General features: G+C 36.7%; 1 pseudogene; it reads left to right on the forward strand.

Annotated features, from left to right (window-relative positions):
• The first annotated feature begins 14,962 nt into the window (after positions 1 to 14,962).
• Positions 14,963 to 15,937, forward strand: LOC122750556 (annotated as a pseudogene).
• Positions 15,938 to 16,239: the final 302 nt, after the last annotated feature.

Consider the following 16,239-nt stretch of genomic DNA (forward strand, 5'->3'; position numbering starts at 1 on the left):
ATGTAAAAATAGTTTTACTCATTTGTTTTTGTAAGATCTTGAGTTCCAAATTTTTCTACTTTCCTCTATTCCCTCCTCCCTGGCCAAGTCAGAAAGTAATCTGATATGGGTTATATACATATGATAACATTAAACATATTTCCACATGTCATGTTGTGAAAGAGGAATCAGAACAAAAACGTATAAAGAATTAATTGTTATTTGAGGTTTTTATGACCCCATCTTTTGTCTAGAATTAAAAAAAAATAAAAAAAAAAAACCTAGGCGCACACACTGGCCTCTGGGGATCCATAAACAGCACAGTTCTCCACCCACTGGTTATAGCTATCACCATGGTGCTGGCACCTCATGTCATCACCACTCGCCAACGTCTACATGAGCCTGGCAACATTATAATGATTGGAAGCCTAGTGAGGGCAGTCATGTAACTGTCAGAGCAGCCAGCCAATTGGTTGGGGGCTGCTGGAGTTTGCTGGGAAGGGGGAGGAGAATTTGCCATTCTAACTGGAAGCTGGAAGGCAACAGGAGCGCTGCTGTGTATTCTCAGCTGATTCCTGGGTTGTGGTATTTTTTCAGGTTGTATAATTTCCCTTTCCCCATTTTATTTCATTTCCCTTGATCCTACTGATCCTGTTTGTGTGGTTTTTTTTAAAGTTCGTTCTTGTTAAAATACTGTTCTGTTTTTGTTTTTGTTTTTTTTTTTAGTGAGGCAATTGGGGTTAAGTGACTTGCCCAGGGTCACACAGCTAGTAAGTGTTAAGTGTCTGAGGCCGGATTTGAACTCAGGTACTCCTGACTCCAGGGCCAGTGCTCTATCCACTGCGCCACCCAGCTGCCCTATACTGTTCTGTTTTGGGGGAGAAATAGTATGCTTCAATCTTCAGATTCCAAAGTTCTGGATGTGAAGAGCATTTTCCATCAGGAGTCCTTTGGAATTTTCTGGGATCATTGTTTTGCTGAAAAGAGTTGTCTATCACAGTTGATCATTGCACAATGTTTCCTTTACTGTGCATAATGTTCTCCTGGTTCTACTCACTTCACTTAGCATCAGTCTACTTAAATCTTTCAAGGCTTTTCTGAAATCTGCCTGCTCATAATTTCTTATAGCACAATAGTATTCTATTATATTCATTTACCACAACTTGTTCAGCCATTCACCAACTGAAAGTCACCCCCTTGATTTCCAATTCTTTGACAATACAAAGAAAGCTGTTACAAATATTTTTGTACATGTGGGTTATTATCTCTTTTTTATTATCTCTTTGGCATGTAGACCTAGTAGTGGTATTATTGGGTCAAAGGGTATGAATAGCCCCATAAAGACTGGATTTCAATTCAGGAAGTTGAGTCTTTCTGAATCCAGGCTTGATGCTCTATTCAGTTTTCTTTAATTGATTGCTGCTTTCTTATTACACATCTTACTAGCTATTGTAAGCTTACCAGCACTTTGTGCCAGGGTCAGGTTCTTTCCCGTACTACTTTTTGGGGGGTTGTTTGTGCTGCTTGATCTGGTTTTGGCTCTCTGAGATTTTTAGTTGACTTACAATTCCCTGGAGTTAAACTTTCCTGGATCATTGAGGTTCAAAGTGCTATCTCTTCAGAGGATTACCTCCAATCTCAAGACAGAATGTTAAGGATCTCACTAACCTTAGGTCTTATCTTTCTTAGAGCATTGTGGGCAAACAGATGGTAAACTGACTAAAGCCATATTGCTAGCTTCTTGTTGCTGCTAATTAACATTTCCAGTATCTCTACCTTGCAATTTCCTCTTCATCACAGGGCTTTTACAAGAAAATCTTTTGTTTTGTTTTGTTTTTTGCCTCCAAAAATAAAGCCTTACAACCTATATATGCCTTGGCTCTGATTATACTGATGCTTACTTTCTTGTTTTTGTTTTTTTTGTTGTTGGTTTTTTTTTTTAGTGAGGCAATTGGGGTTAAGTGACTTGCCCAGGGTCACACAGCTAGTAAGTGTGTGTTAAGTGTCTGCGGCCGGATTTGAACTCAGGTACTCCTGACTCCAGGGCCGGTGCTCTATCCACTGCTCCATCTAGCTGCCCCGATGCTTACTTTCTTAAAGTTTTCCATTTATTATGGTTTATAGCTTTCTAACTTGATTCAGTTCTAGAGGGAAAAAAGTAACAAACTTATTTTACATTACCAAAAATTTCCATACTGTATTTCTTTTCCACTCTCAGAGAGATTCATTCCATAAATCACATTATATATATATATATATATATATATATATATATTTAGTGAGGCAATTGGCGTTAAGTGACTTGCCCAGGGTCACACAGCTAGTAAGTGTTAAGTGTCTGAAGCCGGATTTAAACTCAGGTATTCCTGACTCCAGGGCCAGTGCTCTATCCACTGCACCACCTAGCTGCCCCCCACATTATATATTTATAAGAAAAAAATAGAACAGAAATAAATCAGTAAAGCTGCTGTAAGAGTTACTTCTCTATCTTCTTTTGAACCATGAAAATTCTTGAAATGTTATAATATTAACTTTAAATGTGTGTGCGTTTTTGTATGTGGTTAACTGTTTTTTGCATTTACATCATTGTATTCAATGAGCATAGTGTTCTCTCAGTGCTGGTTACTTCACTGTCCATCAATTCATGTAGATATTTCCTTGCTTCTCCAAGCCAAATTTATCCTTTTTAGTTTTCTCAGCAGTTATTTTTAAACAAATAAAGAATGATTTCCTGGGTAATTTATTTTGGGGGGCTTACTGGATACTGGACTATTGAGAACTATTTGTGATTCTTCGTTGTTTAGTCCATTCCAATTATCTACCTATTTATTTTTAACCAATACCATATATTCATTCTAAGTGTTGTATTGAAAGACAATTAGAGTGCTGAATAAGGTAGGTATTCTAGATATTTTCCCTAGTGTTCAAATTAGATAAAGTATAAATTTTTATTATTTAAATTGAATATATAATGGGAACCATAACTTAATTTGGTAATGTTCTTTTTTGTTCTACTAACATAGCTTAGCAACAAATGCTAAATATTCTTTCACAATATTAAGCTGTTCATTATTTCCTTAAGGAATACTATGTCATTGAAACTATACAAATATTTTGAGTGTTTAAATATTTAGAATTTTATGTTTTTAGTTATTTGGAATGAAATTTACTGGTTTTAGAATTAATGATTGTTATAATTAAATTACCTAGTTTATAATAATTTTATCTCTGTTTCCAAGACTCTTTGCTGCATGTTTTTTAATTGTATTATGGTCTGAAAATGTCATTTACTGTTTCTGTTTCTCTTCTTTTTCTTAACATTTATTTCCTAATATAAGGTCAATTTTTCTAAAGATGTAATGTATAGCTGAGAAATAACTTCTTACAATTCTCATTCAGTTTTATAGAGAGCTCTATCATATCTAGCTTTTCTAAAATTTTATTTATTTCTTTAAGGTCTTTCTCATTTATTTTATGATGAGATTCATCTTGAGTCGAGAGGGATAAATTGAGATCTCACACCATGTTTTACCATTTCGTATTCATTTTACTTCAATAAATTGTATGGTATGTGACTTGATAAATTTATGTTTACTACTTATAATAAATCATTGTCTGTAGTATATTTTTGCTAAATGTAGTTTCCCTAAATATCTCTTTGATTAGGTCTATTTTGGATTTTGCCTTTTCTGTTATCATGATTGAAATCTTTACTTTTTTGCTATAAGCTTTTATTCCATTAATTCTTTTTAAAATGAAAAGTAATTTATTCTATCACTCTTATTTAAAAGATAAGGATATATACCCACAGTGTTGACCCAAGGTCATATACTTCACTAAGAGCAGAGCAGTAAATATTTGAATTTGAGTTTACTGTTTCAAAGTTCAATGCTCTTCCCATTACACCATGTTGTTTTAGTTTTCAAATCAGTTGTAAAGATTTATAAGAAGACTAACTGTTGACAGACACTGTCCATTGAAAACACAAGGGCTTTATAAAATTATAATGATTTTTAGTGGTTTAAATATTCAAGTTTATTTAATGGTATGCATTGGACTTTTGTAATCTGCCTCAATGTGCTCAATAAAGATTTATTTTCAGGAGTATATGTTTGCTTCATCATTAAAAAAAAATATTTATCTAGAATTTTCCCAAAGTTACATGTAAAAAACAGATTTTTTCACAGTGATTTTTTAAAACTTTGTGTTCCAAATTTTCTTCCTCCTTCCCTCCACAACCATCCCTAAGAAATCAAACAATTCAATATGTTATACATGTGCAATCATGCACAACTTCTTCACATTAGGTTGCAAAGGAAAACAGAGAAAATAACTTTAGAAAGAAAAACTAACAAAAAAATGTCAATCTCTATTCAGATTCCATCAATTCTTTCTCTGTTGATGGTTTGCATATTTTATACATCCTTTTGGTGGCAACCTGCTCATTATTTCTTTCACAAATACTATTGCTAACTGTACTGTCATCCATCCTATTCCTGCCCTTTGATATTTACTCTATTTTCTATCTTCTTTCAACTTATCCCTCCTCAAAAGTGTTTTGCTTTTTATTGCCCCCTCTCCAAATTTGTCCTCCCTTCCTTTGCCTCTTCCCCATTATTCCTTTCTCCTCCCACTTTCCCTAAGGCAAAATATATTACTATATCCACTTGAGTGTGTATGTGATTTCCTCTTTGAGCCAATTTTGATGAGAGTAAGGTACCCTCACTCCCTCGCTCCTTCTACATCTTCCCCTCTACTCCATAAGCTTTTTCTTGTTTCTTTTATGTGAGCTACTTTACTACATTCTTCTTACCCCTTAACTTAATTTAAAATATGTCTTCATGGGTCAGCTAGGTGATACAGTGGACAAAGCATGAACCCTGGACTGAGGAGGCCTGCACCCAGATTTGGCCCCAGACATAAGCCATGCTTCCCTGCCTGCCCCACAAAAAAAGGATAAACAAATAATAAATGCTTTAGAGATATCATCCCTTCATATTCAATTCATACCTGTACACTCTAAGTATATTTCTTTCAACTGCCCTAATACTGAGAAAGTTCTGATGAGTTAGAAGTATTATCTTCCCATGTAATGTAAACAATGTAAACAGTTTAACCTTTTAATATCCCTCATGATTTTTTGTTTACCTTTTTATGTTTCTCTAGGAGGGGCAGAGCTAAGGTGGCAAAGGAAAGGGTGCTCCCAGAGCTTCCCACAAAACTGTCCACATACCTCCAAAAAAAAATGCTGTAGAACAACTCCTGGAGCAGCAAAATCCAGAAAAGAACAGAGTGACACCATTTTCCAGGCAAAGACAGCTCAATTAGGCTACAGGGATCATTTGAGAGAGGTGCAAGGGGAGTTCAGGGCATGGTGCTAATCCAGCCTAAAGCAGGCCACACCTCCAGAGCCTCTGAATCTTCAACATCAGTGTCTACTACTGAAACTTGGCTCATGGGTTGTTGAGGGGTTCCAGTGGTTGTCTAGGGAGAGATATTAGGGGATCTCTGCTGAAGCAGAGGTGGGATCACTGTGGTATTACTCAGGAAGTGGATTTGAGTGGCAGTGACTGAGTGGCGGAGGAGACAGGCACACCAATTTTTCAACCAGAGAGAATCAGATATGAATTAAATTTCTGCTTCCTCTTTAAAGAGAAAGCAGGACTGAGGTTACTTACAGGCCAGGCAGGCAGAGATCAAGCCTCTCCTTAAATCGTAACACCTGGGACCCCCTGTACCTTGGGACAGTGCATATTAGAAGTAGTGCTCCACTTTAAGAAGGAGTTAAAAGCCAAGAAATAGCCTGGCAAGATGAGCAAATGGAGAAAGCAGCAGACAATTGAAAGTTTCTTTGGTGGTAAGGTAGATCAAAATATACCCTCAGAAGAAGATAATAACAAAGTCAAAGCTCCTACATCAAAACTTTCCAAGAAAAATATGAATTGGGCTCAGACCATGGACGGACTCAAAAAGGACTTTGAAGATAAAATAAGAGAGGTAGAGGGAAAATGGAAAGAGAAATGAGAGTGATGAAGGAGGGTAATGGAAAAAAGTCAACAGCTTGAAAAGCCCAATTGACCAAATAGAAAAGGAGGTACACGAATTGTCTGAAGAAAATCATTACTCAAGAATTAAGATAGAGGGGCAGATAGAGTGGATAGAGCACTGGCCCTGGATTCAGGAGTACTTGAGTTCAAATCCGGCCTCAGACACTTAACACTTACTAGCTGTGTGACCTTAGGCAAGTCACTTAACCCCAATTGACTCACTAAAAAAAAAGAATTAAGGATAGAGCAAATAGAAGCTAATGCCTTTATGAAAAATCAAGGCAAAATAAAGCAAATAAAAATTAATTTAAAAATAGAGGACAATATGTAATAACTCCTTGGCAAAACAGCTGACCTGGAAATAGATACAGGAGAGATCATTTATTCCATTCTCTTAAAAAAATCATTTATTTATTTTAGTTTTCAACATTTGTTTAGATAATATTTCCAATTTCAAATTTTTCTCCCTCCTTCCCCCCTCCCCTAGACAGCAGGTAATCTGATATAGGTTATATATATATATACACACACACATATATACATATACATATGTATATATATAATAACATTTAACATATTTCTGCATTAGTTATGTTATAAGAGAAGAATCAGAGCATAAAGGAAAAAACCTCAAAAAAAAAAAAAAAAGAGCAATAGCACTAAAACCAAAAGAAATAGTATGGTCCAATCAGCATCCATATTCCACAGTTCCTTTTTTTTTTTCTGGATTTGGAGAGCCTTTTCCATCATGAGTCCTTTGGAACTTTCTTGTACTGTTGGACTGGTGAGAAGAATCTAGTCTATCACAGTTGATCAACACATAATGTTGATGATACTGTGTATAATGTTCTGCTTGTTCTGCTTGTTCTGCTCATAGTTTCTTACAGCACAATAGAATTCTATTACATTCATATACCCCAACTTGTTCAGCCATTCTTCAATTGATGGGCATCCCCTCAATTTGCAATTCCTTGCCACCACAAAAAGAACAGCTATAAATATTTTTGTACATGTGGGTCCTTTTCCTTTTTTTATGATCTCTTTGGGAAAATAACCCAAAAATAGTATTGCTGGGTCAAAGGGTATGCACAGCTTTATATCCCTTTGGGCATAATTCTGAATTGCTCTCCAGATCTAAATAATTGGAAAGATATCAATTGCTCATACATAGGCCAGAGCTAATATAGTAAAAATGACAATTCTACCAAAATTAATTTATTTATTCAGTACCATACCAATCAGACTACCTAAAATTTATTTTATGGAGCTAGAAAAAAATAACAAAATTCATCTGGAAAAACAAAAAGTCAAGAATATCAAGGGTAATAATGAAAAAATGCACAGGAAGGTGGGTTAGCTATACCAAATCCGAAGCTCGACTATAAAGAGGCAGTCATCAAAACTATCTGGTACTGGCTAAGAAATAGAATGGAGGATCAATGGAATAGGCTAGGGACAGGAGACACAGTAGTAAATGACTTTAGAAATGTACTGTTTGTTAAACCCAAAGACTCCAGCTTCTAGGATAGAAATTCAGTATTTGACAAAAACTGCTAGGAAAATTGGAATATAATGTAGCAGAAATTAGGAATAGACCAACATCTATAATCTTATACTAAAATAAGGTCAAAATGGGTACATGATTTAGAAATGAGAGATGATACCATAGGTAAATTAGGAGAAGAAGGAATAGTCTACCTTTCAGATCTTTGGAAAGGAGAACAGTTTATGACCAAACAAGAGATAGAGAATAATATGAAATGCAAAATGGATGATTTTGATTACATTAAATTAAAAAGTTTTTGTACAAACAGAAGGAATGCATCCAAGATTAGAAGGGATGCAGAAAGCTGGGAAACAATTTTTATGACCAGTACTTCTGATAAAGACCTCATTTCTAAAATATATAGGGAACTAAATCAAATTTATAAGAATGCAATTGAGAAATGGTCAAAGGGTATGAATAGGCAGTTTTCTGATGAAGAAATCAAAGCTATCTATTTCCATATGAAAAAATGATCTAAATCACTATTGATTAGAGAGATGCAAATCAAAACAACTCTGAGGTACCACCTAACACCTATCAGATTGGCTAATATGACAAAAAAGGAAAATAATAAATGTTGGAGAAGCTGTGGGAAAACTGGAATACTAATGCATTGTTGGTGGAGCTGTGAACTGATCCAACCATTCTGGAGAGCTATTCCATTAATTCTTAAATGACCTCTCCTGAAAGTACTTTTTCTGGTCTGTTATTTTTCTCATGACATAGTTCATAGTTTTTCCATTTTCAGGCTTTTGATTTTATTTTATTGTTTATTGATTTCTCATGAAATCATCAGCTTCCACTCAGCCATTTTTAAGTATTAAGGAGTTATTTTCTTCAGTGAAATTTTGTGCCTTTTTTTGTCATCTAGGCAGTTCTTATTTTTAAGGAGTTATTTTGTTCGTACTTTTGTGCCTTTTTTTCCTAGTTGTTAATTCATAATTTTCTTGAGATTTCCAAAGATGGAGCCAAGATAGTGGAATACAGGAACACTCAGTTAAGTTCTTCCCACATGGTGTTCCTAACCATTTTAACAACTCAAATAAAATTCTGAAGTGGCAGAACCAATATAGAAGTCAGGGTGAAACATTATTCTAGCCAAAGACAATGTAGAAAATTGGAAAGATATATCTACAAGATGGTGAGGGGGAGTGGAGCTTTGCCTGAATTCCACCAGTGGTGGGTGGAACAGAAGTGAAAACAACTTCAAGGATGCCCAAGCTAGAGATGGTAAGAGGATCTGAAAATGGAACAGGAAGATATTGCAGGGAATTCCTATGCTGATATTGAGTGCAAGACTTGAAGTTGTTTGGCAACTACTTTTCCAATACCTCATTGTGGGTCATAGTTCATAGGGGAACAATGTTAGTCTTGGAGGAGCAGGGGCTCTGAAGAGCAATATTACTTTCTTTTAAAATTTTTTCCATATAAATATTTTATTATTTTTCAGTTACATTTAGAGATAGTTCTCAACATTTGTTTTTATAAGATTTCTAGATATCAAAATGAAGACTATCAGGAATTGTATCAAGAAATTCCAGAGCTAACATATTAAGTAAAAAACAAAAGACAAAAACTTCAAGTAACCAGACAGAAACAAATATCATGGCACCACAGGGAGGATGACACAAAATTTAGCTACTATCATATGAAAGAAGTGAAAGATGTAGAGTAACATTGAAGAAAGAAAAAGACCTTGGATTCCAACCAAAAATAACTTCCACAGCAAAAATTTTCTTCATAGGAAAAAAAAACAGTATTCAATGAAATAGAAGACTTTTATACATTTGTGATAAAAACAGGATAGCTGAACAGAAAATTAAATGTTCAAGTACAATACTCAAAGAGAAGCATAAAAAGATAAACATTAAAGATAAATCATAAGGGACTTAAGAAGGTTAAACTGTTTTACTTCCTTTATGGGAAGATATTAAATATAATTTCCAGGAACTTTATAATTATTAGGAATGAGTTGATTATCTTGGAATTATGTAAAAAATGGATATGCAAAAAAGTCAGATACACTTTTAGAAGTTATAAGGGAGAGGAAGAATTGGGAAAATTTTCTAACATAAACGAGGGAATACACATACACACAGTACACACACACAACATACTCAATTGGGTATGAAAATCTATCTTACATAATAGGGAAGTAAGAGAAGAAAGGAAAAAAGAAAGAAAGGAAAATGATAAATGTGAGGTCAGTTAAAGAAGGCACTAAAATGTGAAATAGATATTCAAAGACAGGTAGAATAAAAAGAGAGAGAAGAAGAAACAAAAGAAAATAGGATGGAAGGAAATACACAGTAGTCATAATTGTGGATGTAAATGAGGTATATTCACCCATAAGAAAGAAATGAATAGCATAATGGATTACAAAGCAGAGTCTATGAACATATATAACCTATATCAGATTGCTTGCTGTCTTGGGGAGAGGGGAGGGGGCCCAGGGAGGGAGAAAAACTTGAAACTAGAAATCTTATAAAAAAATGTTGAAAACTATCTCTACGTGTAACTAGAAAATAATAAAATAATTTTATGATTTAAAAAATACAACCAAAAACCCAGAATCCAACATTGTGTTGTTATAAAGAAAAAAAGAAAGAACCAAAGCATTTTAAAGATAGAGATATGTCGAAAGTTAAAATATAAAACTAGCACAGAAGCTCTTATGATTCAACTCTCATTAAAATAGAAAGGCCTAGTTATCATTATTTCAGACAAAGCAAAAAACAAAAATAGACCTAATTCAAAAGGATAGAGTGAGACTACAACTTGCTAAAAGGCATCATAGAAAAATGAAATAACATGACTAGTAAATATATATACACCAAATGACATAGCATCTAAATTTTTAAGGGAAATGTTAGATGAATTAAAAAAGAAATACTAAAACTATTTAAGTGGGGAACCTGAACTTTTCCCTCTAAGAGTTAGATAAATCTAAATAAAGTAAAAAAGAAAGAAGTTGAGGAGATGAATAGAATCTTGCAAAAGTTAGATATAATAGACATATGGAGAAAACAATTGAAACAGAAAGGAGTGTTTTAAGCTCTACATGGCAACTTCACAAAAATTGACCATGCATTATGGCAGTAAAAACCTTACCACAAAATGCAGAAAAGCATAATTATTAAATATATTCTTTTCAGTCCATAATACAGTAAAACTTACATTCTCTTAACTGAAAAAGAAGCTTAATTGGAAACTAAATAATATAATCCTACAAACATGAGTGGGTCAAAAAATAAATCACAGAAATAATAAATAATTTATTTAAAAGGAATGACAACAATAAGGAAATCAAACCAATATTTATGGAATTCAGCCAAAGTAGTACTTAGGGGAAGATTTATACTTCTGAATACTTGTGTCACTAAAAGAGAGAAAGGAAAAATCAATGAATTGGGTATACAACTAAAAAAATAGAAAAAAGGTAAAAATGCCCAATTAAACACAGAAATAGAAATCCAGAAAATCAAAGAAATTATATGGAATAATTTTGCACCATTAGGAAAGACATTAAATGCACAGAGCTCCTGATACAATCACCACCAAAACAGCAATAAAAGAACCCCTGGAGCAGAAAAACATGCAAAAATGTGGGCTGAGATTATTCTCCAGCTATAGATAGGTTCCAGGGGCTTGTGCTGGATGAGGAGTAATGTCTAACCCCATTATCTAGCTGACAGACACACCAGACATGCCACCAGAAGAATTAACCTCAGGAGCATCTGAATTGGCTACAGCCTGGCTTCTTCTGGAGCTGAGCTTATGCTCCAGTGAGAAGGCTGATTGGCTGGATGGGGGGTGGGCAGAAATTGAAGGGGTTCCAGCAGGATGGGGGAAGAATTCAGCTGTCCCACTCCAGCAGTGAACCAGGATGAAATCCTGAACAGCAGGAAGCTCAGGTGTGATAGGTGCACAGGCTTGTCAAAGCTAAGAACCACACCACAGAAAGCTTTGCTGGTTAGTTGTTTAGTAAGTAGGCTTGAGGTTATCTTAGGACCAGAGAACAGACCAGGTGAGAGCAAAACTGGTCCTCCCTCAAACCAAAACACCTGGGACCCTTTGAAGCTGGGAACAGGAGTGGAGCTGAGAAGGAGGGCCTCCCCCTACCCCCCAGGGGAGAGTTTAAAATCAATGAAAAGATGAGCAAACAAAGAAAGTTAAAAACTATAGAAAGTTTTTTCAGTGACAAGGAAGATCAAGGTGCAGCCACAGATGAGGAAATCAACCACAGGGCCCACAAGGCTTCCAATAAAAATATGAACTGGTCGCAGGCCATGGAAGCTCTCAAAAGGGACTTTGAAGGGAAAATAGGAGAAATAAAAGGAAGATATAAAGAGAGGGAGGACATAATGGAAAGAGAAATGACAACAATGCAGCAGAGTCATGAGAAAAAAGTCAACAGCTTGAAAAGCCAAATGGAAAAGGAGATTAAAAAATTGATGAAAATAATTGCCTAAGAATTAGGATTGGACAAATAGAAGCTAGTGACCTTATGAGAAACAAAGACACAGTAAAGCAAATGCAATTGAATGAAAAAATAGAGGGCAATGTGAAATATCTCCTTGGAAAAACAGCTGACCTGGAAAATAAAACCAGGAGAGATAATTTGAAAATCACTGGTCTGCCTGAAAACCATGACCAAAACAAGAGCTTAGACACCACCCTCCAAGTGATTGTGAGGGAAAATTTCCCTGATATTCTAGAAGCTGAAGCTAAAATAGAAAATGAAAGAATCCACTGATCACCTCCTGAAAGAGATCCCAAAAGGAAAACCTCCAGGAATATTATAGCCAAATTCCAGAACTCCCAGGTCAATGAGAAAATATTGCAAGCAGCTAGGAAAAAGGAATTCAAATACTGTGGAGCTCCAATAAGGATAAAGCAAGATCTAGCAGCTTCTATATTGAAGGACTGGAGGGCATGGAATATGATATTCCAGAAGGCAAAGAGGACTTGGACTAAAGCCAAAAATCATGTACCCAGCAAAGCTGAACATAGTTTTTCATGGGAAAACATAGAATTTCAATGAAAATGAGGACTTTCAGGTATTTGTGATGAAAAGACCTGAACTATATAGAAAATTTGACTTTCAAATACAAGACTCTGGAGAATAATAAAAAGGTAAACAGGAAAAAAATCATGAGGGACATTAAAAGATTAAAATATTTACAGTCATACATGAGAAATAATATTTCCAACTCATAAGAACTTTTTCAGCAAGCAATACACAAAGGACACAGGTCTGAAATGAATATGAAGGGATGATATTTATGAAGCATTTATTTTTTGTATATCCTTGATCTTTGTGGAACATAAAAGGTGGGTTGTCTGGTGTCTGGGGCCGAATTTGGACTCTGGACCTCCTGGGCACAGGGCTAGTGCTTTTTCCACTGTGCCATCTAGCTAACCCATGATGACATCTTTAAAATAAGGGTGAGGGGGGGCAGCTAGGTGGCACAGTGGATAGAGCACTGTCCCTGGAGTCAGGAGTACCTGACTTCAAATCCGGCCTCAGACACTTAACACACACTTACTAGCTGTGTGACCCTGGGCAAGTCACTTAACCCCAATTGCCTCACTAAAAAAATAAAAAACAAACAAAAAAAAATAAAATAAGGGTGAGGGATAGGAGGAATAGACTGGGGGAGGGAGGAGGGGAGAGGTGGAATGGGGAGAAGTATCTCATAGGAAGGAAACAAGAGAAAAGCCTATGGAGGGGAGGGGATGAGGAGGAGTGAGTGAACTTCACTATCATCAGAATTGGCTCAAAGAGGGAATAACATACATACTCAAGCATGTATAGTAATATATATATATATATATATATATTTTTTTTTGTTTTGTTTTGTTTTGTTTTTTGTTTTTTGTTTTTTTTTTTTGCAGGGCAATGGGGGTTAAGTGACTTGCCCAGGGTCACACAGCTAGTAAGTGTCAAGTGTCTGAGGCCGGATTTGCACTCAGGTACTCCTGACTCCAGGGCCGGTGCTTTACCATTTCACCACCTAGCCGCCCCTTATAGTAATATATTTTTAACCTGAGGAAAAGTGGGAAGAGAAGGAGATGGAGAGGGGGGAGGGAGAAGAGGGTAAAGAGGGAAGGGAAGTTTGGGGGAGGGAGCTGTAAAAAACAAACCACTTTAGAGGAAGCTGAAGTTGTTCTGCATAACACCACATATATGACATATATTGAATTGCTTGATTTCATAGGGAGAGTTGAGGAGGAAGAAAAATTTAGAAAACGGAATTAGCTCAAAGGCCATAACCTCATCAGAGTGGGCTCAAGGAGGAAATAACACACACACACATCCAGTAGGGAAAAATAATCTATTTAACCCTTCAGGAAAGTAGGACCAGAAGAGGATAAGGAGGGAAGGGTGAATGAAGGGAGGGTAGAGGGGGCGATGGGGCAGTCAATAGCAAAACACTTGAGGAAGATCAGGGCAAAATAAGGTAGACAATGGAATAAATATCATTGGAAGGGAATGGGATGGAGGGAAATAGTTATGCTGATTGACTATAATGTCAAAATGTATGGTACTTACTCTGCGGGGCTATTATTATTAATTTTTTTTCTTGGTGAGGCAGTTGGGGTTAGGTGACTTGCCCAGGGTCACACAGTTAGTAGGTGTTGGGTGTCTGAGGCTGGATTTGAACTTGCATCTTCCTGACTCCAGGGCCGGTTCTCTATCCACTGTGCCACCTAGCTGCCCCTCTGCTGTGCTAATATGAAGAAAATTCTCTGTCAAGTTCAAAGTACTATATAGAAATTGTGATGAACAGGATGCTATAAGAAAAACATGGAAAGATACACATGAACTGGAGCAGAGAGAAATGTACTGTATACAAAATAACAGAATTAGTGTAAGATGATCTGCTGGGAAGCATGTGGTTGTTTTCAGCAAGGCAATGATCCAATATAACTCTGAAGAACCTTGGAAAACTGCAGTACATGTACAGAGAAAAAACTGATGGTATCTAAAACAGACTGAAACACATTTTTTTTTGTGACAATTCCTTAATCTGAAGTTTTTTGTTTATCTGTTTCCACTCACAACCTAGATAAGGTAGAACTATTTGCCATGACTACTCATGTATAATTTATGTTGAATTGTTTGAGTTCTTAGGGTGGGGTTGGGAGGGGAAGGAGGAAGGGAAGTTGGAACAAAAAGTTTTAAATATATTGATGTCAAAATTTGCTTTTCCATGTAATTTGGAAAATAAAAGTCTAAAATTAAAAAAAAAAACACATCAAGACCTATGGAGTTTCCAAGTCCCCCCTTCCCCCCAGGTTTAAAGGATTCATTTTAAATGATGAATCAAAGAATTTTAGAATTAGGAGCAGTCTCAGAGATGATCTAGTTCAAGTTCTTACCTGATGCATCATCTGTGATTTCTTCGCTGTCTCTGGCCCTGCAGCCCATGTTCTTTTCCATGCTGTGATGGGGCAGACTCTCAACATGACTCTGAAACATCTGGAGTCCTATTTGGCTGATTGCTACGACGCTATTGCTGTTTTTGTCTGCATCCACATTGTCCTCCGATTTCAAAACATTGCTGCTAAGACGCATGTCCCTGCCCTGGACAGGTCCTGGGAACAGGTCCTGGCTCTGCTGTGGCCTCGGTTCGAGCTGATTCTGGAAATGAATGTACAGAGTGTCTGAAGCACTGACCCCCAGCGACTCCGAGGGCTGGACACACGGCCCCATTATATCACCCGTTGTTATGCAGAGTTCTCTTCAGCTCTTGTCAGTATCAACCAGACAATTCCCAATGAGTGAACAATATAGCTACTGGGACAACTACAGGTGGAGGTGGAAATTTTTGTTCTCTGACTGGCAGCTGAGTTCTCCTCACAGAAAGAGCAGCTTGTGTTTTTGATCAAGAACTATGACATGATGCTGGGTGTGCTCATGGAAAGTGCAGCAGATGACAGCAAAGAAGTTGAGAGTTTCCAGCAGCTGCTTAATGCCCGAACACAGGAAATCATTGAAGAGCTTCTGTCCCCACCTTTTGGAGCTCTGGTGGCATTTGTGAAAGAGGCTGAAGATCTGATTGAGCGGGGACAGGCAGAGTGGCTTCCAGGGGAAGAAGCCCGGGTGACTCAGCTGATACGTGGTTTTGGCAACTCTTGGAAATCTTCAGTTGAATCACTAAGTCAAGATGTCATGAGGAGCTTCACTAACTTCTGAAAGAGGACTAGAATTATCCAGGGAGCACTGATCCAGCTTTATCAGCACTTCCATCTAGTCTTATTCCAGCCCCAGCTCCTAGCCCTTCCAGCCAATGCAGAGCTCATTAACATTCACCACCTTATGGTTGATCTTAAGAAGCATAAGCCCTGGGGCAGCTAGGTGGTGCAGTGGATACAGCACTGGCCTTGGATTCAGGAGGACCTGAGTTCAAATCCAGCCTCAGACACTTGACACTTACTAGCTGTGTGACCCTGGGCAAGTCACTTAACCTCAATTGCCTCGCCAAAAAAAAAAAAAAAAAAAAAGAAACATAAGCCCAACTTCTCAGAATGTTTATCCTTGGGATTCTCCAACTTGTCTTGATCTATTCTATCCCTAGTCTCCAAGTTTCCAGGGATTAAGTTGCCTACCTAACGATTCCCCAGTCCCCAGATTCCTCATATGCCTCTGTTTCCAACCCT

This window comes from Dromiciops gliroides, chromosome 1 (genome assembly GCF_019393635.1).
Source record: "Dromiciops gliroides isolate mDroGli1 chromosome 1, mDroGli1.pri, whole genome shotgun sequence".
Taxonomy (NCBI): domain Eukaryota; kingdom Metazoa; phylum Chordata; class Mammalia; order Microbiotheria; family Microbiotheriidae; genus Dromiciops; species Dromiciops gliroides.